Source organism: Phyllostomus discolor, chromosome 10 (genome assembly GCF_004126475.2).
Source record: "Phyllostomus discolor isolate MPI-MPIP mPhyDis1 chromosome 10, mPhyDis1.pri.v3, whole genome shotgun sequence".
In the NCBI taxonomy this organism is placed as follows: domain Eukaryota; kingdom Metazoa; phylum Chordata; class Mammalia; order Chiroptera; family Phyllostomidae; genus Phyllostomus; species Phyllostomus discolor.
Genome location: NC_040912.2, coordinates 83,970,544 through 83,994,124, shown reverse-complemented (window position 1 = coordinate 83,994,124; position 23,581 = coordinate 83,970,544). Strand labels below are relative to the sequence as shown.

The following is a 23,581-nucleotide window of genomic DNA, read 5'->3' as shown; positions in this document are numbered from 1 at the left end:
ACTCCCTTGCCTATTAACCTTAAGCCCTCAAGAGGGGATGACGAACCCCCTCCTGGGTAGCCTTTGGGGGGATCCGGCCCCCAGGCACTTCCCAGCAAGCACCCCTCAAAGCCTATCCGTCTGTTTCCTTTGGACCCTCCACCAGGGGTGCCTTTGGGTGGCTTGTCTGCCTTCGCGTGCCTCTGTGTGGAAACAGCTGCATTCGCACGGAACTGATGATGTCCCTTTGCCAGGAACTCAGCACTGTGCCCCCCTGTCGCCTTGTCCGATCCCCACAAGACCCCACTTTGCACAGCAGGAGCTGGAGGTGTCCGGAGCCCAGGCAGGCCACCCACGGCCGCACAGCCAGGCACCGGAGAGCCGGGCCTCACACGGGCCTGTCGCCAGGGCCACCGCTCACCCTCCCCCACCCGACACAATGTCAGCCCTGTCCCTTGTTCTGTCGCCGGTGGCTCTCAGTGAAAAGGATCCCTCGGCAGCGAGAACGGCCTCTACGACAAGCGGGCCCAGAGCGGTGGCCAGCGGGAGCTTCCCCGCGACGTGGGCCTGTGTCCACACGGAAGCGTGTCTCCCTTCCCCGTGGAGCTGGCGGAGTGCGTTTGGGGAAATAAGAATGAAGCTCTCGGGGAGGAAAGTTTCTGGTTTTTGTTTTTAAGTTAAATTCGGGGGTGGGAGGGGACCTACTAAATCTCAGACAGCATGCGTCTCAGAGCCTCGACCGCCGATTTCTGCTCAGAGCGGGTGAGACCCTGCCTTGGAGGCCCTGCCTCTGCCCGCCTGGGGCAGGCTGGGCTGCAGGTGCCGGGGCGGGGGTAGGAGTGGGGGGCTGCCCAGACAGCGGGGTGGCTGCCGGATGGCCCTCAGGGGGTCCCCTCTCTGGAGTGGCCTGGCGGACCCTCCCCCTCATACCCTACATGGAGGGCTGTGCTCCCTGAGGTGGGTGTGGAGGGGAGATAAGGGCTGCCCTTTCTGTCCTCCTTCCCCCGTGTCCCCCAAAGCCTGAAGGCAGGGGACAGAGGGTGACAGGGAGGCTCCCCTGAAGTGAGGCCCACACACGCCATCTCCAGTGGAATGGGGGTGCAGAGGGCTCCTGGCCAAAGCCTCTCTCCTCCTGTCCCCCACCCACTGGGCAAGTGGAGCCCGCAGACCCCAAGACACCACACAGAGGCTTCAGTTAGGGGCGACCCCTTCAGGGCAGCGGCCTCTCATCTGGGCAGAGCTGCCTGCACCCCAGGGGGGCTTCACCCCAGTCCTCACCCGGGGCCCCACTCTTGTTAACTTTTTTTTATTTATTAAACCTCTGCTATTGGGCTGCCCTTTAAGGTGGGGCAAAACACCAAGCAGGTGACTGCAGCCACAGGAGGACAAGCCACCACTCCCCACCCCACGAGAAAGGATTCTCGGTTTATGCCCTTATTTGACTGGTGTGTTCGGGGGCTCTCGCTAACAGATCCTATTGGACAAAAATCTTCCCGGCCCTGCAGGTGCGCTTAGCAACCTCCGGACTTCCCTTGATGTTTGCAGAGCGCCTCTTCCTACCCCGATGGCCATTCTGCTGGGCCGTGGGCCACCCTGTGCCTGACGAACCGGCATTGTCCTACGGGTGCGGTGGACGGGGACAGCGGACGGCCCTGCAGGTGGACGAGCCCAGCGGACCACTCCCTGCACCCCTCCCCCACCCCCCACTGCAGTGGAGGGACTGTGGGCGCCCTGGGAGCCGGTGGTGGCGTCGTGGAGCCACGGAACCTGCCCGGGCGCAGGGGGGTCGCAGGGATCAGAAAGACGTCTTCCCGGAGGAGGTGAGGCTTACGCCGAAGCAATTTTCAGAAGGCATTTGTGTTCTTTCACACAGAAACAATAAAAGCACTTAAACAAGGTTTCGGAACAAAATTGAAACGAGTTCCATCGCGGCGCACCATTATCGCTGCTTTATTGGCCTGCGTGCTCGCTGCGGTTTACGCCTCCGCCTCGCGCCGGCCACGCCGCAGCCCATACAGCGCGGCAGCGGCACGCGTTAATTACGGCAATTTGTTTTGGCCGCGGATCCTAAGGAATCGTTTGTTTCTTTTGTCTCCCGTGTCTCCTGCCCCCTGTAACGGGCGGTGTGTGAACGACCTCATTCCGTGTCCCCTGCACTGTCCTGAGGCTTCTCGGAGGGACCCAACCTTCAGGTGGGGGCAGACGGGTTCCCTCCAGGTGCCACAGCGACAGGGTCACCCAAGGATGCCCCGAGGGGCGGGACCAGCCGGCTGGAGGTATTTTTGCAGTATCATGAGTCCGGGCGGCCAGGGGTCAAGTCCACATCTGTGGCCGGTAGTGGTGGCAGGGAGGGAAGCCAGGGCACCTGGGGACGGGGAAGCAGTGCTGAGCGGGGTGAGGCCAGCTGCAGGCCCTGTTTCCTGCCCATCACAGGGGGCAGCAGACGGGCCGCCAGCAGCTCCTGGGGTGACAGCCTCCCGGCCCTGCAGGGTCCAGAATCAGAGGTGGTGGGGGGACCTCCCAGCAGACCTATGGAGGTTGGGCGCCCCCGGAGGACAGGCGGGTCACGTGGTGCCACAGAGGAAACAGGTCAGAGCCCAGCTGCCCCTCTAGCTCCGAGCCCTCCCACCAGCAGGCGCAGGCTGTCAGGCTGGATGGAGCCGGTGCGTCCTGCCCCTCGAGGCGGCACCCGTGTGTGTGTGTGTGTGTGTGTGTGTGTGTGCGCGCGCGCGCGAGAGAGAGAGAGAGAGAGAGAGAGAGAGAGAGAGAGAGAGAGAGAGTGTAGGAAAGAGGAGTGTCATGCTGGGACCAGGCACCCCCTCCATGCCCTGGATGCGGCTGCTGCCCTTGCAGAGCGCCTCTGTGTCTCCCCTGAGTCAAGACCCCAGGTGAAGGGCGAAGAAGCGGGGGACAGAAGATGTGGGTGCACGGCGGGGACCTGCGAGAGGAAGCCTGGACTGGGGGGAGGGGCAGAGAGCGGAACCAATGACGCCTTTGGAAGAAGGGAAAGTTCCGCAGCCCCGTGAACATTTGCTGACCCAGTTCTGTGGGGCAGGCACAGGGTGAGTTTCACTTTTTATCACTTCACTGAATGTTTATTTAATAGACGAGAAAGTGGAGGCTCAGAGGGGGAGGGGTTTGGCAGCTCACTGGGCAGAGGGAAGATGGAGGCTGGCAGAAATACGCAGTGTGGATGGCGGGAGTGAAAGCCCGTGCAAGTCCCGTGGCCACGACCACGCCAGGCAGAGGCGGGCAGGAACAGAAGCCTTCCTCGCACTCGTTCGAGCGGGCGCTCTGACGGCTGAGGCACGGACACCCAGAGGCAGATGCTCCCGACGGGACGTGAACCCAGTTGGCAGCACGGAAATGGGTCCTGCCTGCGGCCCTGGCTGGGGTCGGCCAACAACCTCTACGTGTTCAAGTCCTCAGATCTAGGTTATCTGACCATTTCGTTGGTCTCTGAGCAGAAAAGAGTGTCCCGGGCAAACGGGATGGCGAAAGAGCGTTTCGTTGGAAGGGAAGGAAGGTTAGAGAAAGTTCTGCACTGAGAGGGAGAGAGACCCGGAGGGGCCACGCGGTGGCGGTGTCTCAGGAGCCGCGGAGGAGGGACCCCGTTTGCGAGGGCAGCAGAGCGCACGGGCTGAGACCCTGGGTGGCGCCCAGGCTCGATGGCGGGCCGAGGAGAGGCACGTGGAAGTGACGTGTGTCTACCTAAGGTTTCTGAGATGATCTACTGAGTGGGAACAACGGGAAGATTTGCAACAACCACAGCAAAATAAGAACGAGTGTCTCTGGAGCGAGAGCCGCTAGCTGCCGGGCTCCGGGCTTCCGTACACTGTCCCAGTTCACCAGCCCCGGCCTCACGGAGCAGGTGTGATGACTGTCTCCTTCTAACAGATCAGGAAACTGAGGCTCAGGGCCCCACGGGTGGTAGAGGGGTTCAGGCTGGCTTTGAGGCGGGGAGACTGACCCACGGCCTGTGCTCTCAGCCGGCAGCCTGGCTCCATCTAGGGTGGGCGGAGGTGAAATTGGTGAAGGGCCGTGGGACCTGCAGACCCCGTCAGTGAGTCCTGCTCTGAGCATCCGTGCTGCTCACGCCACCCTGAAGTGGTGGGTCGTGGCTCCTGTGTGCTGACCCCTGGGGTGCTGGCAGAGAACCACTTTCAACTTTGGGGGCTCAGACAGGAACCAACTGGCAAGTTTGTTCCATGGGGCGGAAGGAGGGAGGGAGCCCAGTGCCCTTGTCTTTGTAAACTGGGTGACCACTGAGCTGATGACAGTATTGGAAGGAGCCCCTGGATTTGGGGGAGAGAGCTGGGGAGGAAGCATGGCATTCTGGGAACTTGCTCTGGGAGGCATGCATTTCTTTGGAAATCGTCGGTCACAGCCGGAAGTGACCTGTGGAGCCGCTGCCGGTGGAGAGGGTCTACAGGGTGGCACACTGAGTGTGAGGTGCCTGGAAGTCTTATGAGGGGTCTGACCTTTTGGCATCTCTGGGCCACACTAGAAGGAGGAGAGTTCTCTTGGGCCACACGTTAAATACACAAACACTAACAAAAACCAATGAGCAAAAAAAAGGTTTTTAAGTAAATTTACGATTTTGTGTTGGGCCTCATTCATAGCCATCCTGGGCTGCATGTGGCCCGAGGGCCACGGCTAGGACAGCGCTTTGCTTTGAAAGCATTTTACAAGTGTATGTGAGAAAAATCTACAAATCAGGAAGCTGGCTCTTGGACTGATGTTTTTTTCCCACTGGTGTACTTGTCTGCAGGTGTCTCAGCTCAGTAGCCCCCTGTGCTGATGACAGAACATGAGCATCAGAGCAGGAACACTTGTGTTCTGTATTTGCTGTGTGACCCTGAGAAAGACACCTAACCTCTCTGGGCCTATCTTTTCACTGTGTAAGGGAATATTTGTGATAGGTACTCTACCAACTTGATAGATTAGGGAGAATAAATGGCAGTGAATACTGGTTTCTGTTATTACGTTTTTCTTATGTCTCTGACAATGCCCACCCAGGAGAGAATGGGGAAGGGTGCCCGCCCAGTACGGACTTACTGAGGTGCCAGTGTACTGAGACAAGGCCCTGGGCTGGAGGGTTGTGAGACGCCTAAAGATCAGAGGGTAATTACGAAGTGGCTTAATTTAAAAGTGGCCATGAGTCAAGTGGATGCCATAAGCAATGACAAACTCAGTTTAGATCAGAAATGAAGTAAATCTTGGAAATTTTAGAAAAATATGAACTGGTAAAATGGTATAGAAGTGATAAAATTATGTAAAATTTAAAAAAATGGACCCCAGAATGTGTATCATAACTTGGAGGCCGGGAGACTGGACAGCAGGAAGTGTGCGCGAGCAAAGCCAAAAGCCCAGGCTGGGGGGTTGGGAGACCGAAGCTTCATTCCCAGTGTGGCCCCAGATTAGTGAAAAGGGTTTGGGAGGTCTCCTAACTGATCTGACATGCTTCCTTATTTGTAAAGTGGATTAAAAAAAAACTCCTCCTTCACTTTCCTGTGCTGTAATGATGGCTCGTGTCCAGAAAGTTTGAAAAGACAGGGCTCTACCATCCCTGGTGCTGCCTGCCTCAGTTCCCCCCTTTCCACGGGTGCCTCCACCATCTGATTCCTTTGACTCCGCCTAAAGGTACCCAGGCCCCAGCAGCTGGTGCCCTCCCCAAACAACAGCCCCCTCCCTGCCGGCAAAGAGCCAGGAGGGCTTACAGCGTTTATTACGTAAAAACAGAATCGCCAGATTTGTCAAATGATGGTGCCATCATTCAGCCAAGTGTGAACTTCGGATACGCAATTAATCATGTTTTAGTATAAGTATGTCCCAAATATTGCCGGAGACACACTAACACTAAAAAAATAACTCACTGTTTCTCCGAAATTCAAATGTGCCCAGACAACTGTATTTTACGCGGCAGCCCTAGGTAAGTAATAAATAAACGGCAGACTGGAGGGAAAGTTTCCGAAACTTAAGGTTTTTAAGTGCCCCAAACTACAAAACTTCGTGCTTTAATACGATCATAAATTAACAGCTGTATTATAGTATGCAAATTTATGTTAAGTTATTCACTATCTGTCATCACGCTCCAATAAAAATTGTATATATGACATCTAGGAAAAAAAACGACATCTTCTGATAAGAGTTTTGCTCTGCATTTTGGTGGTGCCCATCACCTCTGGCTCACCGGAGTGCCGCAGCCAAGGTGCGCAGAGCCGGGGTCTCGGTGAGTGACCCACTGAATTACATGTGGCCTGTCCAGAATTCTCTAAAACAATCCCAGTGAGTGGCCCGGGGTTGCTTCCCTCCATTGTAATGCCTTTCAGGAGCAGCACAGCTTGGCGGTGAAATTACAGGAGAAAACCTTTCATTCAGAAGTTGGCACTGACAAGAACGGCGTGGCGAGGGTTAGCTCGGCTGGATATGCAAGACGGAGATCATCTGATTTTTAATCTCTGTGCCTTTCCGTTTCCCGGTGATTATACACAAAGGGGGAAAAAAACCCACGTTCTGCTGTTTCTGTGCTCTAGCGTGGCTGTAGAAATGCCCACCAGTTGGCTAATCTAATATTCAGAGTGTAATAGAGATAGATGGTTTATCTTCAGGCTAATGCACTTAATTTTTTAGCTGATGACTGGCATTCTCTCAGCGGCTCCTGGTACACCACCAGTTTTTGTGTTTGTTTTTAGCGTTTATGATTTTTTTTTTAATTGTGGAATCCTGTTTGTGGCAGAAATGCCCATGTCTGCTCAGGGAGGGAGGGGTGAAATCTTGTTAAAGGGCGTGTTACGTCCCCAAAGTGGCCCTGAGAGCAGAGGCGTCGAGGAGGACGGGGCGCCAGATGGCCGTGAGGAACCTTTGAAGAAGGCCAGGCCAGGGCCAGCCGGGCTGTTTGCCGCAGAAACTGCAGGGAGGAAGGCAGGTGAGGCCCATGCAGGGACAAAAGGACTCTTTGTTCATCCCGAAGAGAAAACGCAGACGCGGAAGGAGGAGCCCAAGTGGTGTGCTGGGGTGCACTGTGCCTGCGGCCCCGCTGCAGACACAGGGCGAGGGCCAGGGCCAGGGGCACGCTGTCTGTGCTCGGTCTCCCCAGAGCGGGGACCAGGCTGTTAGAGCACACAGCGCAATGAGCTCGGGCCTGCAGGTCAAGTAAACCTCCGCCGGCCTCAGGATGTCCTTCGCCCCAGATTCCTTATCTGTGAAATAAAGGCATTAGGTGGCAGGATTTCTAGCTTTCTTTCAACTTTAGCTTTTATGCATTCACTCATTCAGCTGACACGGAGCACCTACCGTGTGCCCGGATGTGATGACACAGAGAACCCTACACTCATGGTGCCCATAGCCGCACTTGTCTAGGGGTCTCCGGACAGAAATGTGTCACCCCGTCAAAGGGGAGGGGAAGGAAGAGGAGGGAGGGGGAGGGGAGAGAATAGGAAACTCCTGAGGTTGCCGACTCCGACCTTCTCAAAACGACTACAGAAGGCGAAGTCCAAGAGGGAAAATCTGTGGCTTTCTTGGCCAGTGGTTGTCCCAGCTGCGGAGGGAGAGGCCTCTGTGGACACAGACAACTAGGGGCTCTGGTTTCTGGAAATTTCTGTCCAAGGTGGAGTGCCCGCGGGAATGGCTTAAACCCACGGCCCCCTTCTCGTTCCACTCTCAGATCCACGTGGGAAGGAATGAACTGATCAGAAAAGGCCCGTCTTGCGTCCCCACAGGCTTGGAAGTTGGATGTGGGAAATGAGGTCGGGAGGCACGGGGGACGTTTTCACCCCTCGTGTCAGAGGTGCAAAAGGAAGGCCGTGCGTGCACATTCCCCAGGACACTGCAGATGCCTGCAACGGACAGGGCTGGTTTTGCCAAATCACGGCCCGCGTCACCAGAAGGCACGTGGAGCCGGAGGAGGTGCTGTCGGGACACCCCCAGCCCTTGTTAAGTGAGCAACATTCCGAGGGACAGGGAGAACAAAGCTACTAGATGCAGTGGTAGACGACAGGTTTAACGTATAAATGATTCCCCGGGGAGAAGCTGTCTGCCTGAAACCCAGGAGACAGATGAATAGAGAAATTCCTGATATGTTGCATTTTATACAGAAAAATTTTTTTACATGGAAATAGTGATAGAATTTTATTTTAAGACACCCAAGGGCAGACAAGGGAGTGTAAATTTGTCAAATGTTAAGGAAAAAGAAACAGTGTATTTCTGGCTTCGGCTTCTCTCTTTCTTTCCTTTGCTGTGGCTTATCATGTTGTTTGATCTGTTTGTTGGCTGGTGAATTAAATTAATTTAGTTTTTTATGGTAAAGACATGTTTCAACTTACTCGGATTTCTTAGTTTCTCACAGCTGATAGAAGTAAAAATGCCATTTGTCCTGACCATGTCCTCAGGTACCTAGTGGCACAGGGCAGGGAGAGGACACCTGAGACTGGAGGAAACAATGACTTTGGGAACTTCCCAACACCTTGACAGAGCCCCAGCTCTCATGTGCTAACACATGGTGTGTCATGACCGCGTCTACACACGTGCTAAACCACTTTGGACACCGGCCACGCGTGTGGACCTACGACCACAGACCTCATGGTCATTCCCAAGGTAGCGCCGAGGAACGCTGGGGCTCGCAGACCCCGCGTTCTAACGTAGATTCTGCGTCCGCCTGAGCTGGTCGTTTAATCACTGAGTTTCAGTCGCCTGACCTTTCAAAGGAGGGGAAATGTCAAGCTGCTTGTTAGAATTCACTCAGCACTAGACACAGAGCACGTGTTCAACAAATAGTAATTCTTCTTCTTGGTGTTTCCATCATAATTATTATCAGTATTCATCGATATTGAATACTTGATTACCAAGAATCACCGCTTGATAAAAACAAGTAGGAAACAGGTGTTTCTGTCGCAGAACGTAACGTAGCCAACGCAGGCAGCAGAGAGTTGAAACTGGCCCCTGGCCACAGGCTGAGAACCAAGGAGATGGGCAATACCCCTTGAAGTGGTAGAAGGGACCTGCAGGGAGTTGGGTCCAGGAACAAAGCCACGGAATGTGTGTGTGTGTGTGTGTGTGTGTGTGTGTGTGTGTTTTGGAAGTTGAGACTTTTCCAGTAGATGCTTCTAGGAGATTTCTAATCTGCATAATATCCTCAGTTAGTAGGACCTGTTTCTTTATAGAGTTAGGTCCTATTTATTTAACACATAAAAATGATGATGACTAATTACGGTGCCCCATAAATGTTTACGGTTAGGATGATGGTGGTGGTGACCGCCATCATTAGCATCTTTCAGGTCTATAAATCACTAATTTGCAGCCAGGCTGGGGAACCGTTAAATGAGCTTTTCAGAGAAAGGAGAGAGGATGAGGGAGGGAGGGAGGGAAAGCAGAGAGGCAGAGAGACAGAGAGACCGAGGCTCCGGGCAGCCAGAAACACCCCAGGATTCTGAGATAACATGTGGCCTGGAGGGGACCTGGCGAGGTGTCTGTTGTCTTGTCTGTGAGACAGAGAAATAGCCCCTCCGGCTCCTGGACATGGGGCACAGAGCAGGTGACCTCTTGGCTTGGGCATTGTCCGTGCCTAAGGACCGTAATTCTAAGAGTGGTGCCCTGGAGGGCCTTGTGGGGCCTTTGGTTCCTGGCTTTGTGGATGGGCCGCACTGTCGCAGAAAACCCCCTGCTTCCTGGTGACTCGGGGAGTGACCTCTCTACAAAGCAAAAAGCGGTTCCAGTGATCATGCAGTGTATTTACAGAGTTTGCTGCGTCACTCAGTGCGGTCCGGTCAGCCTATACACCTTCTGAAAGTGTGGTGAGGTTCTTCCGCTGCCCGCACCTTACAATCACCTGGGGCTTTTAAAGAAGTGTGATGATGGGCCTCGCTGCTGGTCGGCTAGACCGAATCTCCGGTGGGGGATCCCAAGCATCTGCCATTTGCAGGTGTTCAGTGTAAGACTGCCCTTGGGCCTTGGTCTGCATGCAGGTCCCTGGAATGGGTGGCCATGTGGATAGGAGACGGAGCTGTTCGAAGGTCTCTAGTTGCCTGAAGTCAGAGTCTGCCTCGAAGTTGGCTGGGGTCTCTCTACAACCTCAGCTCTCTTTAGCTGGAGACTTGAGAACTGGGCGGGGTGGGGGTGGGGGAGCAGCTGGCGTAGCAGAGGTATCAGGCATCAGGCCCAGAAGAGTGTCCTGTTGGGAGGGAGGGCAGGTGGCCCCTTTGCGGTCTCAGGATGCAAAGCCACCCCCCAGCTCCCACTGTGTCCCAAGGACTTTCCTGAACTGAGATGCAAATGGCTCTCAGCAGCAGTGGATGGAACAGCTGGCCCCAGGCGGGGGAGCGTCAGACCTGGTGTCCAGTGGAGACCCAGGGAGAGGGCGGCAGCACCAGGCCGAGCAGAGGGAGGGCCAGGCTGGCCCTTAGGCTGCCAGACAAAAAGGCTCGGAGGCCTGTTTCCTGTTCTCTGCCACAGAACACGGTGCAAGTGAACCACAAGGAAATGCAACACGGGAAAAATTCCTGGGGCATGGAGCCCAAAGAGAAAGCCTGGGTTGGCTGGAGAAGAACTTTCCGCGATGAATGAGACAAGATCGGCTTCACATAAAAAGTGAGCCAGGAAATGAGATGCGTGTCTGCGGAGGCAGAAAGCGGCCCTGGGACAAGATGTCTCTGCCTCAGGAACGTTCCAGGGACAGAGGGGCATCAGGCCTGAAGCTGCCCGTGAGCTCTTGATCTTGCACTGCGTGGGCTACGAAGGAAGAGGGTCCATGAACTTGGAGAATGGACCGTGCGAGTGTCACACCGTGAGGGGAAACTCCACCACACATCCAGGAACTCATTATCCTTGGGGCCGAGTGCCGGAATGACCAGTCAAAGGTGGGGTCAGTGAAGGGGTCCGAGGACAGTGTGCGCCCCCATCTGCCCGGAGAGTCGGCATTTCCTCAGTGCCATAAAAGTGCCGTGCCAATGTGGCTTCAGGCCCCCACTGTGGCAGGCAGCCGGGAAGCCCCCTTTATAGAGGTGCTGAAGCTGGCACTGGCCCGCCTGGCAGTCAGGACACTGCAGCGTGGAGGGGCAGCTTCAGTGTCACCGAGCCACCGAATGTGGACATGACATTGAGAAGAACAGCGACTCAGCAGTTGGGAGAAGTGTGCTCCTGTCCAGGCCCGGCCCCTCCCTAGTGCATAGCCTTTGGCACATTATCTTCTCGAAGGCTCCGTGGTGCTTGGTCTTTTGTGTTGACTTGGTTGGGCCATTGTACCCTGTTATTAATCAACGTGAACCTCAGTGCTGTGGTGAAGGTACTCTGTAGTCAAGGCTGACACCTATAGCTGGTTACCTCGAAGTGACAGCGAATACCTTTGGTGATTGGGTTCATCCAATCAGTGGAAGCCTTCAATAGCAGAGTCTAAGATTTCCTGAAGAAGAGGACAGTCTCCCTCAAGACTGCAGTGTTGAATCCTGCCTGAGCCTCCAGCCCACTGGCCTGCCCTGCAGACTCTCGACCTGCCAGCCCCCTCCATCAACCGAGTCAGTTCCTTAAAACCTCTCTCTCGCCTGTGGCTCCTGCCTGTCTTGGAGCTCCCTGATGGCGCAGCCTCTCTTCCCTCACTGATTAACAGGACAGTGACAGCTGCTGCTTCATAAGGTTCTAGTGAGGATCCAGTGAACACTTACGTGGAAAGCACTTGGCTCAGGGCCTGGCCTGCAGACACCCAAGGGTCATTGTCACTGCCAGCAGAGAAGTCTAGTCCATCCCTTCTGTTCACAGATAGGGAAACTGAGGCGCAGAGAGGAGGTGACTGTAGCACTGTAGCACGTGTATGTACGCCTGCCACTGTGCCCAGAATCACACGTGGATTCACTCACCTAATCCTCATGACGATCTTATGAGCTATGCACTCATATCCCCATTTTATAGACAGGAAAACTGAGGAGCACAGACGATGCCAGTTGTCCTTGTCACACTGCCAGTGAGTGGCAGCTCAGCGCCTCCATGTCACGATTGGAAGGGCTGGGGCCAGCACACAGGTCTTGGGCCCCCTCTTTTCGGGCACAGTGCTCCTTGGCCAGAGAGGTGGAGATTTCATCTGAGTACGATCGATTGATCGTAGTATGATCGATCGGGACCTGTTCCCTCGGTGACAGTGACAGCTTCGTGACCCTGCTACCGGTGGGGTGGTGAGCGCCTGGCCCCATGGAGGGGCGAGAACCTCCCCCCAAAGAGGGGGACCCCAAACACAGTGGGGGACGAGGCCAGTGTACCTCGCTGGGCCATTTCATGAAAAAGTTTCTCCTTGTTCCAGAGTCGCCCCTCGACCCCGGACCTCCCTTCTTCTCAGCCACTTGCACTACTAGTTTCTCTTGGAGTTGAACTTGGCACATGCAGCTAAGGAGGCAAGGAGTCGATCCTCTTCCTTCCAACCTTAAATTGCTAATTAAAACGTCTTTGAGAATAAGCCCATTGCCGAAAGAGCCTGGGTGGCTTTCTCAAGCTCCTTGTTCCGAACCAGAGGGAAGTTGATCCTCTTCTTATCTTTTAATAAGGATTTCTTTTTGCGGGGTATCTGTTTTATGCGCCCTGCTGCTCTGGCCCCCGCCTGGTCCCAGCAGGGGGAGGCCAGTGGAGTTTAGTTACATTCCTTCTATAGGGAGCATTCAAGGAATGAGGCTTTGAAAAACAACTTATGCTACCAAAAAGCAGGGGGGGGGGGGAGGGGGGAATCAAATTAAGCGATTGAGAAACAGGCTTTGCCTCTTGTTTCCTGGAGACCCAATCTCAATATTTAAATTTTAAAGACAGAACTCTAAGTGCTTAGCTTTATAAACCTCACACATTGCAATTCACAGGGGAGTCCACTCTCCTTTCTGATCTGGAATATTCGCAGGCCTGGCCTCACAGGCTCATGTGGCTGAGATTTTCACACCGTATTCAGCTGTAACGTACAAGGCTCAACGCACACACACCCCAACACAAAACATAACTTCACCCCACAGTCCCAGGGCAAAACAGATTTACCAGAGAACTCAAGAGTAAATTAAATGTCTGGACTACAGGCAAACATTTTAGAAAGGTCCCTTATTCTTTACTGATTTTCCGGTTTTTCTCCATCTGTCTCTGAGATGTCCAGTGACGGGCTGTTAGTGCGGGTGGAAGTAGCTGCTCCACCCCCCTGCTCCCTGCCCCAGGCAGAAGCTATTAATTCGCTGACTGCTAGTAGATAAGTACGGCACACTGGGAGAGGAGTAGACAAGGGTGAGTAGGTGGGCAGTGAGCAAGGACAGACTTCAAGTGATATAGGAAGACCTTTATCAAGGATAATGGAGGGACCGTAGGTAGTGAGTTCCCTGTTCCTGGGGGCATTCAAGCAGAGTGGCATGATCTTGCGGATACCTGTCCTAGATGGGAGACTGTTCTAGATGGGACCCCAAGGTCCCCTCAGAGCCCAAGGGCCCTGGTTCCTTCCTTTCCTTGGTGTGACAGGTCTGGGCATGAACTGGTGTGTGTGTGAGGTGGCCCGCGGGAGTCCTGTGGGAACCCAGTTGTGGGATTGTAGGGACTGCTGAGTGCTGCCTACACTTGCCTTCGTGACCCTCGCAGGGGCCTTCTCTGACTCCCGTCTGCCAGGACATGCGTCTCCCGGGCAGCTCCCCATGCTTCCCCACCTCCAGCGTGCTTTCCGGCAATCTCTTCGTCCACTCAGCACCCGTTCATCACGCGTTCCTAGGCTGGGTGCTGTGGAGAGGCCCTGCGCTCTGTACCCTTTGCCGAGTGGACGAGAGGCCCTGTGGGGACCTGAGTGTAGCGCCCCTCTCAAGAGTCGTGGCTTTTTTTTTAATCCTCACCCGAGAACATGTTTATTGATTTTAGAGAAGAAGTGGGGGAGACACAGAGAGAGAGAAACACTGATTGGCTGCCTCTAATATGCACCCCAACTGGGGATTGAACCCATAATCTAGGTATGTGACCTGACCAGGGGTTGAACCTGCAACCTTGTGGCACATGGGACAACGCTCCAAGCCACTGTGCCACCCGGCCAGGGCAAAAGTAGTGGTGGCATTTTAGTGATGGATAATGGGTTAAAACACAGGGGAAAAAAAGCCCTAATAGTGAAATTTAAAGCCCAGTGATGGGTTGATAGCAAAAGTTCTGAGGGAGTAGGAGTCTTTATTATTTATTTATTTATTTATTTATTTATTTATTGGGGTGGGGGTCGGGGTAGGAGTCTTTAAATTGGCCACAGCCGATACCATTCTACTCCCCTGGTGGAAAAGTGGGTTTGATGGGTAGCGTTCAATGACGTTTTTTTTTTGTTAAGTGTATGTGTTTATTCTTTCTTCTAAAAGCTAATTGTTGGGAATAAAACCCATACTTTTGATGCTGTAAGAGCCCATCCTGTGAGCCGTCATTAAATAAACCGGCCGTTCAGCCGGGACTCCTGCTCCCTGCCAAGCGGGCCTGCGGGCCGCCAGCTCCACCTGCGGAGCTCCCTCCCCCAAGTTTATTTTTAATTCTTGCTTTTCTGGATTGATGTGAGCCGACCCCACTGGCTTATTTACTTAGCAAAGCCTGGCCTCTCTAGAGGCCTGGATATGGAGTATAAGATACTCTGAGTTGCCACATGAAGGGCGCCAGATACATGCTAATTGGCGTGGCCCGTTCCCGGGGGGACCATCCCTTTGCAGGTCACCTCTCCCTCTGCCGTGACAGAAGTGCTCTGCGGGGACTCAAGATGGAGGGGGACTCGGAGCATTAATTGCTAAAAATTGCAAGTGCTGAAGTGCTACACTTGGTTAAGCCTGGTGGCCCAGAAAAACACCTGCAAGTTCCTCCTGCTCTTCAACCCGCCTCTGCCTGACAGACCACCTCACGCCACTGCAAGCACTCGGGGCGTCACTGTGCGGATTCACAGGCTCTGGGACAGCCAGGGGCCCTGCGGGGCCCTTGGGCCAGGAGGTGGTGCAGGGAAGCCTCTGTGTCTCTCTGGACCTTGGGAACAGGGCCAGAACAAGAATCAAGAAGACTAAGTAGAGCTGCAAATCTTGAAGAGAGGCGAGATGAGAGAAACCCAAGAAATGGGTCTGGAAGAAAAGGGAGAAGCAAGAGAAGAGGCAGGGATCTGCTGTGGATCTCTGAGCTCCTGGCAGGCACAAGGCCTGGGGTTGGGGCTGCCATGGCCAAGGTCCCTGGGAGCAGGTCACAGTCAAGGTGGGTCAGTTTCCCCAGAGCTCACATGGGCATGGGCTTAGAATGTCCACTGGCAGTGTAGAAGAGTGGACCTCTGGGTGGAGATAGAGGAAGTTCTTGGCACTGAGCAGCACACATTTACTGCACGGGTGGCCCCAGAGAGGCAGTTGTCCCCACGGAGAGAATGGGCAGGTGGCCTGGACCACAGAGACTATTGCGTGTGTGTGTGTGTGTGTGTGTGTGTGTAATGATCATATAGGCAGTCGAAAACTGGGGCTCTGCTACCCGATCCAGGTTGACTGGTCACCCTGCTTTGGGGACTCTTGAGTGTTCCACTGATGGGGCCAGAAGTACCTCGTACCCTGTCTCCCTTCTTCCTTCCCGGGGTGGTGCTTTGGGAGCAGGTCCGCCCATCATCACACCCGAGCTAGAGTTCCAGGCACACACGGAGGCCCCCTATAGGGTCAGGTCTTCTCTGCTCTGCTATTAGCTGTTGGGATGCCAGGGGAGGGGGAGGGGGTCTACTCCTCTGGGGGCAGACACCCCAGAATGAAGGGCAGGAAGTGTGCAAGTTGGACACATTCCAAGGTCCTGCACTGCGGCTCTTGCTCGTGCAGTGAGAATGGTACAGGTTTTGCGCCCAGGCAAACAGCATCCGGGGAGTTGTCTTTGACTGCAGGACTTTGGCCTGGCCTCTCATGGGCACCTGAAGCTTCCGTCTACACTAAGGACTCATCAGCGGAGCTTCTGGTCCAGGTGGGGCCCCTGCCTGAAAGACCCAGTCTGACAGGTGCCCGTGGGCTGTCCTACGGCCCCGTGCACACGTGCATACTGGGAGCAGGCTCTGGTTGCCGCCTTCCTCTGCCTTGAAAATGACCTTCAACCAACTCAAAAGCTCTCCCTAGCTTCTTACCCTGGAGAAAATTGTTCAAGGAAGCCAGATAGTTTTAGGATTATGGGCCATACACTTCTACAGATGCCCAGGATTGCTCTTCCCTGGTGGCTCAGTTGGTTGAAGTGTTGTCCCATACACTGTGGGTTCAAAAGGCTGTGGGTTCAATTCCCGGTCAGGATACACACCTGGGTTGGGGGTTTGATCCCTGGTCAGGGCACATGTGGGAGGCAACGGATTGATGTTTCTCTCTCACACTGATGTCTCTCACCCCTCTCCCCCTTTGCCTCCTTTCCTCTGTCTCTAAAATCTGTGGACACATCCTCGGGTGAGGACTAAAAAGTAAAATAAAGACACCCAGGACTGGCAATTCCCGCATCACTTTCTCTCTCAGTTGATAACATGAGAGTGGCATCAATATTTTTGGAATACTTTTGAAACTGATTTAATTTATTCACAAAAGGTAAATCATTGTAGAACACCAGTACTGTAACTATCATTAGAAATAATACTTGCACCCTGGCTGGTGTGGCTCAGTGGGTTGAGCACGGGCTGTGAACCAAAGGGTCGCTGGTTGGATTCCCAGTCAGGGCACATGCCTGGGTTGCGGGCCAGGTCCCCAGTGGGGTCCATGTGAGAGGCAACCACACACTGATATTTCTCTCCCTTTCTCTCTCCCTCCCCCTCTTTAAATAAATACATAAAATCTTTAAACTAAATAAATAAATACTTGCTACATTCGTCACAACTGACAGAGGCGGAGCAGGTTTAGAACCTGGCTGACCACAGTGCGGGCCGTGGACCAGCAGTGCCCACATCACCTGGCAGCTTGCTGGAAATGCAGAGTCTCAGGCCCTGCCCCAGGCCCACTGAGTCAGCACCTGAATTTTCACAGGCTCCCCAGGTCAAGTGTTGAGATGCTCCACCTGCTGGCAGGCTCTGCAGTCCACGGCTGCACATCTCACCCTGCCGCTGTCCCAGTTCTTGGCTTCGTGGTTTTTTTAGTTGGACCTTAGGGCTGTGAGTTGTTCTTGGTTCCTACTTCTCTCCTTGGGCCTCACTAACTTGCTCTCCGCCATGCTGTGACGATCTGTAGGAAAGGGATGCGTCTTTTGACCCCCTGCTGCCCTGTGTGGCTGGGGGACCCCTGAACTTACTCCTCCTGAAATGTGGGACAGCAAGACCCGAGCAGACCTAGGCAGGAACCCTTCCCAGTGGGAGAAATCCCACTTCCCGTCCTTCACGTGAGTCCCAAAGCCCCCTGTGCTCTGCTCCCTGTGCGAACGTGACTCTGAAACTTCGCCCTGGGTGGGCGCCAGACGGGGAGGCACGGTCCCCCACGGTGAGGATAAATTTGTGTTACGCTATCACATGATTTTCTCAACGGATTCTCCCCCTGTGACAAAGAATGTGTATTTACGAAACAGCTAGTTGGAGGCAAATGTAGGCAAATTTTCTTTTTTTAAAAATGTAGCCAAAGAATATGCTTTTTCCCCCCTTTGAGATACTCTGGCTGCTTCAAAGAACAAATCCTCAACCTGGCTCGCATCGGCAGCATGAGCTAATCAGCCAAAACACTCAGCGTGCAATGTTCTTTTATCCTTAAGAGAAAAAGAATATGTTGTATTTTAATTAGATATTTATAACAGTTGCAAAGCACCTCTTCAAGAGAAGTTTTAAGAATCTGGCCTTTCTTCTAAGGCATAGCTACGTTCAAATTATCCTAAAGAGAGGCTATCTATCAATCTAGTCCAATTTGTGATAAATTTACAACTGGGTTCCGCACAGATTTATAACAACAATTAAGCAGCAGGAAAATGGGTCATAAATTTCGGCTAGCCCAGTCCGGCACCGAAGAGAAAAAAGAGAGTGGTTTAGCCAGATCAGAAGTCGATAATTTCAACATAAAGTGCGAAAGCTATAGCAAAAACAATTTATATGGAAAGAAGTTGCTTTTTTTTTTCTCGCATCCTTTTCAAAATTGGATATTGGAGAACATGATGAAGCATCTACATTACAAAGGTCCTATTAAATCATTGGTGCACTTCCTTAATTTTACGAGCGGTGCAAGGGGCACAAATCTTTCCATTCTCAACTCTTGAATTTAATGAACACACCTCCCCTTCGATATGACAAAGAAAACACGGGGAAAGGAGAGAGTTCTCCAAGAGATTGGGTGACTTGAGAAAGAAAGTTTTAAGCTGCATTTTTGAGGTGGAAAGAGAGGGCGGAAAGCCGGACAAAAGTCCAAAGTCAGATGGTTTGAAAGAAAACACATGTGTCTCCATGAAGCACCCTGGAGAGTCATGAATTATAAAGTAGATTATAACCGTGTTATAAACTGAAACAGAAATCTCTACCTTGAATGGAGAAAGGCAAGCAAGGCCCCTTGGGTGAAAACAGGTGGTGAGAGATGGGGTCACGCCGGACAGAATGTGTCCGTTGTAAAACGTGTAGGAGATAATCCTCTGTGGCGAAGGAAGGCCTTTGAGTATCGTTATACGTGCTGGAAGTTCAGTTCTGATAAAAGCAGAGCTCCTGAATTTTGGCTTGCACCACTGACTGTTTCCCGTCTTGACTGGGAAGGGATGCAATGAAGGCTGTCAGCCCGGGCTTCATTCTAACCAACAGGGCAGGCGTGACTGACTCTGTGGACATCACACTTGGGATGAAGCGGCAGCATCCTTTACAAGAAGTACCTAAGTTCAGAGGAGGGGATGTGCCGTTGCAGAACAAGAAGTTTGAAGGTGGGAACTTCTAATCCGAGAACCATGGAGTCTATGTACATGGGTGGGCACACCGTTTTCCGGCCACTCAGCAGCCATGCACCCCACTTCCATAACAGAGGTTTGGGGATCCTTTGGAAATCCTCAGGGTTCGAGTAAGGCCCCACCTAGACACCCACTTCAGCAATTGGGCGAGTGACTCAAGTATAAGCCAATCAAAGTGTCGTATTCTCCTCGGCCACCACGATTGGTTGAAGGGTGAGCCCAGGACCCAATCTCCATCAATGAGGTGTTCTCAGAGATTCCCAGGAAAGAGGCCCTTGCTGTTTCAGGCTGGACCTAAACTGCTCTCCTCTACCCCTTAGCCTCAGCCAATGCAGAGATTAGAGGGATGTATAGAAAATTCGTCAGAGCCGGGAGTTGTTAGCCTAAGAGAGGGTTCTTCCCTTGTCCCGAGCCAAGGAAGGGGTCTCAGGTAGAACCACTCACAAAGCTTGGGGGCAGCTGCCTAAACCAGGTGGTCACGGGCTGATGGAGCGGAATTGCTCATTTGCCCTCTCTGCCCATTGGAGCACAGCAGAAGTAACTGGAGCAAGATGTCAGGGCAGAGAGAGGGGACGGCAGAGGGAGCAGCCGCTGTCAGTGTGGCCAAGATGTGTGTTGCCTGTGGCCCAGGTGGACACTGTACAAGCCATCATTGCTGCTCAAGAGGGCTGTCACCAGGAGATCCCACCACCGAGAAGCTGTGGGGCAGGAGCTGGCTGTGGGCACTGGAGCCCCTCCCCCGTCAGGGCATGGTGCGGTGGGGAGGTCCCCGGAGCCCCGTGGGTAACTCTGGCGTCCAGTGCGTGCCAGAAGCCACCACAGGGAAGGCACTGGGAGAAACCCAGTGAAGCAGGATTTGGGGATCTGTTTCAGGGCCTCAAGCCTGGGAGAAAAAGGGGGCCCAGAAGGGGCAAGGGGAGGAGAGAAGGGAGGGTGGGAGAACAGGCAACATTCCCTCCCCAGAGCAGCTGCCTCAGGCCACAGGTCAGCCTGAGCGAAGGGGATGGAAGGGCACTTACTTGGAGACTGAAGTTTTAAACAGGACCAGAGTGGCCTGGACCTTTTCGTGCCTAAAAGTGACCAGAAACTTTTGAGACCTGTCTCAGGTATCATCAAGGAAAGAGAGAGGAGATTCATCAAAGCACATGGAAGAGAAGTACTAGGAAAAAGTGCAGAGTGGTTCCACGTTTGTAGGTCTCTTGGTTCAGGCTGTTCCACATGCTGAGCTCTCTGGGAGATCCTGTCTGAGAATGGAGTGTGAGGAGAGCTGAGAGATGGGGAGAGAGAGCAACCTGGGTCCCGGGGACAGAGCGGGGACCCCAGCACCAGGCCATACCTGAAGGCAGCCCGACTCGAGAGTTTGTGACTCGGAGGCCAATAAACTCCCTGAGCCAATGTGGTTTGAGTTTTTAACACTGTCAACAGAAAAAATCCTAATGGATACAGGCTGTAAAAGGATATGACTCAGGGACAAGAAACTATGGAGCTCAAATCTGGAGGTGTCACCGACAAGTACAAGGGAAGGCCACCTAACAAGGACTGGGGCTCCACAGGGACAGCATGCAAGGGCTGGGTCGGGACATCCTGGGGCGTAGCGTCTGGAGCCCCAGTCTGGCATGAACTGGCACTCAAGAAATATTTGTTGAATGAGAAGCAGCAGGAAATTACAGCACGTCATTCTTTACATGCACATTTTCAGGAAAATATCTAATGTGTGAACATATCATCTGCATTTCTGCGTCTTGACAGATGGTCCATATTAACAAGACTCTGATTATAGGATGGAGGAAAAGGAGAAGGAGAGGAGGACGAAGGAGGAGGAAGGAGAAAAAGGAGAATAAAAGAAAAAAGAGAACTTACAAATATTTATCGAGTGTGTACCATGTGCAAGGCTGTGTTCCTGTTACACTATTGTGACTACCAAATTAATGTTTTTAAAAAGACACGTCGTATCGCTATTTCTCAGAGACAGCCCCAACTGTTACCTGGAGAAAGACAATGACCTGGGGGGCCTGCGTGGCTGGGGCAGGGCTCTGGGCTCTGTTTCTTCTTCAAATTGGGATCCGGACCCCGAGAGCCTAAGGCTGCCTACTCAGAGTGAAAGCAGGAACCACCTACATCAAAATCACCTGGGACATTAATGCTAAAATGCAGAGTCCTAGGCCCTGGCCTAGACTAATGGAATCAGAATCTCTGAGAGTGGAGGCCCCGAAACTGGCATTTTAAACAATCTTCCCAGATAGCATTATTGAAAACTTTACCTAGCAAAATGTTTATTGGTCCGTGGACTGTCAGTACGGAAGTGGTCCTGTGGGGAAACAAGCCCCCTATCCTAGGCTGAGGGCTTTGAAGGAGGCCAGGGCTTAATATGACAGTGTCACCCTCTGTAGGTCATGGCCAGTTAGGGCCACGTCAGAGGTGAGGGGTGGTGTCCGTGAGGGCCTTTGACCGGAAGCCTATGGGACACTCCTGTGTCCTCCTGGGAGAGGACCGACTGGAGAGACGTGGCGCTGCTGGGGGGACGCATTCCAGACGCCATCGTTGCTGCCATCTAGTGCCCTGGAGGGCCTTCTCTGGAAGGGAGGTATTGCTTTAACAGACATAACTTCTCATTTTTCTTTGTTCTTTTCTATTTTTTGTCTTTTTGATTTTTGCTTTTATTTTTCAGCTGGTGAGTGAGGGAGTTCCCTGGAGGTGTGCGGTGTACCCGGGATGGCCATGACTTGCACCCGTGTGACCCGCTGTCATGTCTGCCGGCTGCTGGGCACGCACCAGAGGCTTAAAGGGCTTTAGTCTGACCGGCCTTTGGTTTATTTAGGCCAATCTTTTTGAGTTTTTAAGTTTGATTTCAGAGAGAGAGGAAGGAGGAGAGAGAGATCGAGATTGATTTGCTGTTCCACTTATTTATGCACTCATTGGTTGATTCTTGTAGGTGCCCTAACTGGGGATTGAACCAGCAACCTTGTTGTATTGGGATGATGCTCCAACCAACTGAACTACCTGGCCAGGCCTATGAGACCAGTCTCTATTGCCTTCCCGGGACAGCAGCCGGAACCTCCTCTGGGAGGTGCTCTCCCAAGTTCGCAGCCATATAACGAGTGTGATAGACTCTGGGCATCTGATTGATTGGCTTAAGCCCATCTATGCCCCCATTCCCCTGGTCACAATAGTTGCTTCAAGGGTGGGCAGTGACCTGCGCATCCCCATCACAGTGAACCTCACACTTCTTGCTGAGAATTTGGGGCTACAGACACTCTTTGCTCCACTGATGATGAGCAAGGAAGCCTGTATGTAGTCCAGACGCTGTTGGCGGGCTGTTTGGGGCACAGCTGAGGACGGGGCTGCTACTACGGAAGCACAACCAGGAACTGGAGACCTAGGACCTCAGCCCATCACAAGCCTGGCAGAAGAGTTGCCTGAACCCTCATCTATTCCTGAGCTGCTCAATTATCTGTCCTAATAAGACCTACCTCCTTAAAATCCGTTTTATTTGGGGTTTTGTTACCTGCCCACAAATACATCCTAATAGGTGTGCCCTTCAGCTGCTGTTATTTCTCTTAAAGTATGTTCCCCTGTCCTCTTTGGCCCCTCCTCCTCCCCCTCAATTTAAAAAAAAAAACCCACATAACTATCAATGAAGTAGGTGGTGGGAGTGGGTAGTAGGGTGATTTGGATTCATGGCTTGTTGAGACTCCATGCCCAAAGAACATCGATTAATGGATCAATGTCAACCTGGAGGGAAGCCCTGTCCTGTTCAACATTTTAATCAATGACTTGGATGAAATAGGAGACATGCTTAGCAAGTCTCAGATGACACAAAGCTGGAGCAATTGGTAATATGACAGATGGCAGAATCAAGATTCAAAATTATTTTGACTGACTCTAGCGGTAATAAGGATAAATACAAACGCTTGCATCTAGGCTCAAAAAAAAAACCCCATCAAACCCCTAAGCAGTGGATTGGGGAGGCCTGCCTTGGCAGTTGTCAGAACATTGTGGAAGTTGAGCTTGACCGTAAGTTCATGGTAAGCCAGGAGCTGAGGCACTTAGTGACACAGTTAATGCGCTGGGGAAGGGAGGCTCCCCTTGCATCTACTTCCCTGGTGGGATAAAGCAGTGGGATTTTCTGGGAAGCAGTTTTCAGCTCAATATATGAAAAGAATTCTAATAGTTCTGATAAGAGAACAGGCCACCCCCGCAAAATTGTGACTAGTGATTACATTGGAATGTCATGCAAAGGATTCTATTACGGTGCTCTTCCTTTTAAAGCACAGATTTTTTTTTTAAAAGATTTTCTTTAACAACTCATAAGTCAAAGCAATACACACATAAGCATCCAGACACAAATGACATGACAATGTAGCCGAACTCGGCACCAGTGGCTCCGTCTCCCCTGACTCCACTTACAGCCTTCCCCCTCCGTGTTCCCGATCTTCCTCGTGCCCACTCGTGCCTTCCCACTCGGCTCCATCTTCTGACGCACACCTGCTCCCTGAGCACGGCAACCCCACAGTCCGAGCACTGGGGAACCACCCCTTCGGCCCCGTCGCTGACCTTTGACCCCAACCCACAAGGACTTTGTGGCTTCCCTCTGCCAGGCCTGGAATCGTGGACAGCCTGAACAGCAAGGGCGCATGTGCAATTTTTCTTTTTCTTTGTTTTCCTGTTGTTCTGGACACTCCACCTTTCTTGCTAACCCAGAGAGACGGAGAAGGTGGGCACTGGCCCTACTGCAACTTGTAAACTTAGAATGTGGTTTTAGCAAGGCAGTTAC

The 23,581-nt window shown here is 52.8% G+C and overlaps 1 protein-coding gene across 2 annotated transcripts in view; it reads right to left on the bottom strand.

Moving 5' to 3' along the window:
- The window catches only part of TBXAS1 (thromboxane A synthase 1), a 137,975-nt gene that overhangs the window by 19,112 nt on the left and 95,282 nt on the right, over positions 1-23,581 (bottom strand). The gene's annotated exons all lie outside the window — the stretch shown is intronic.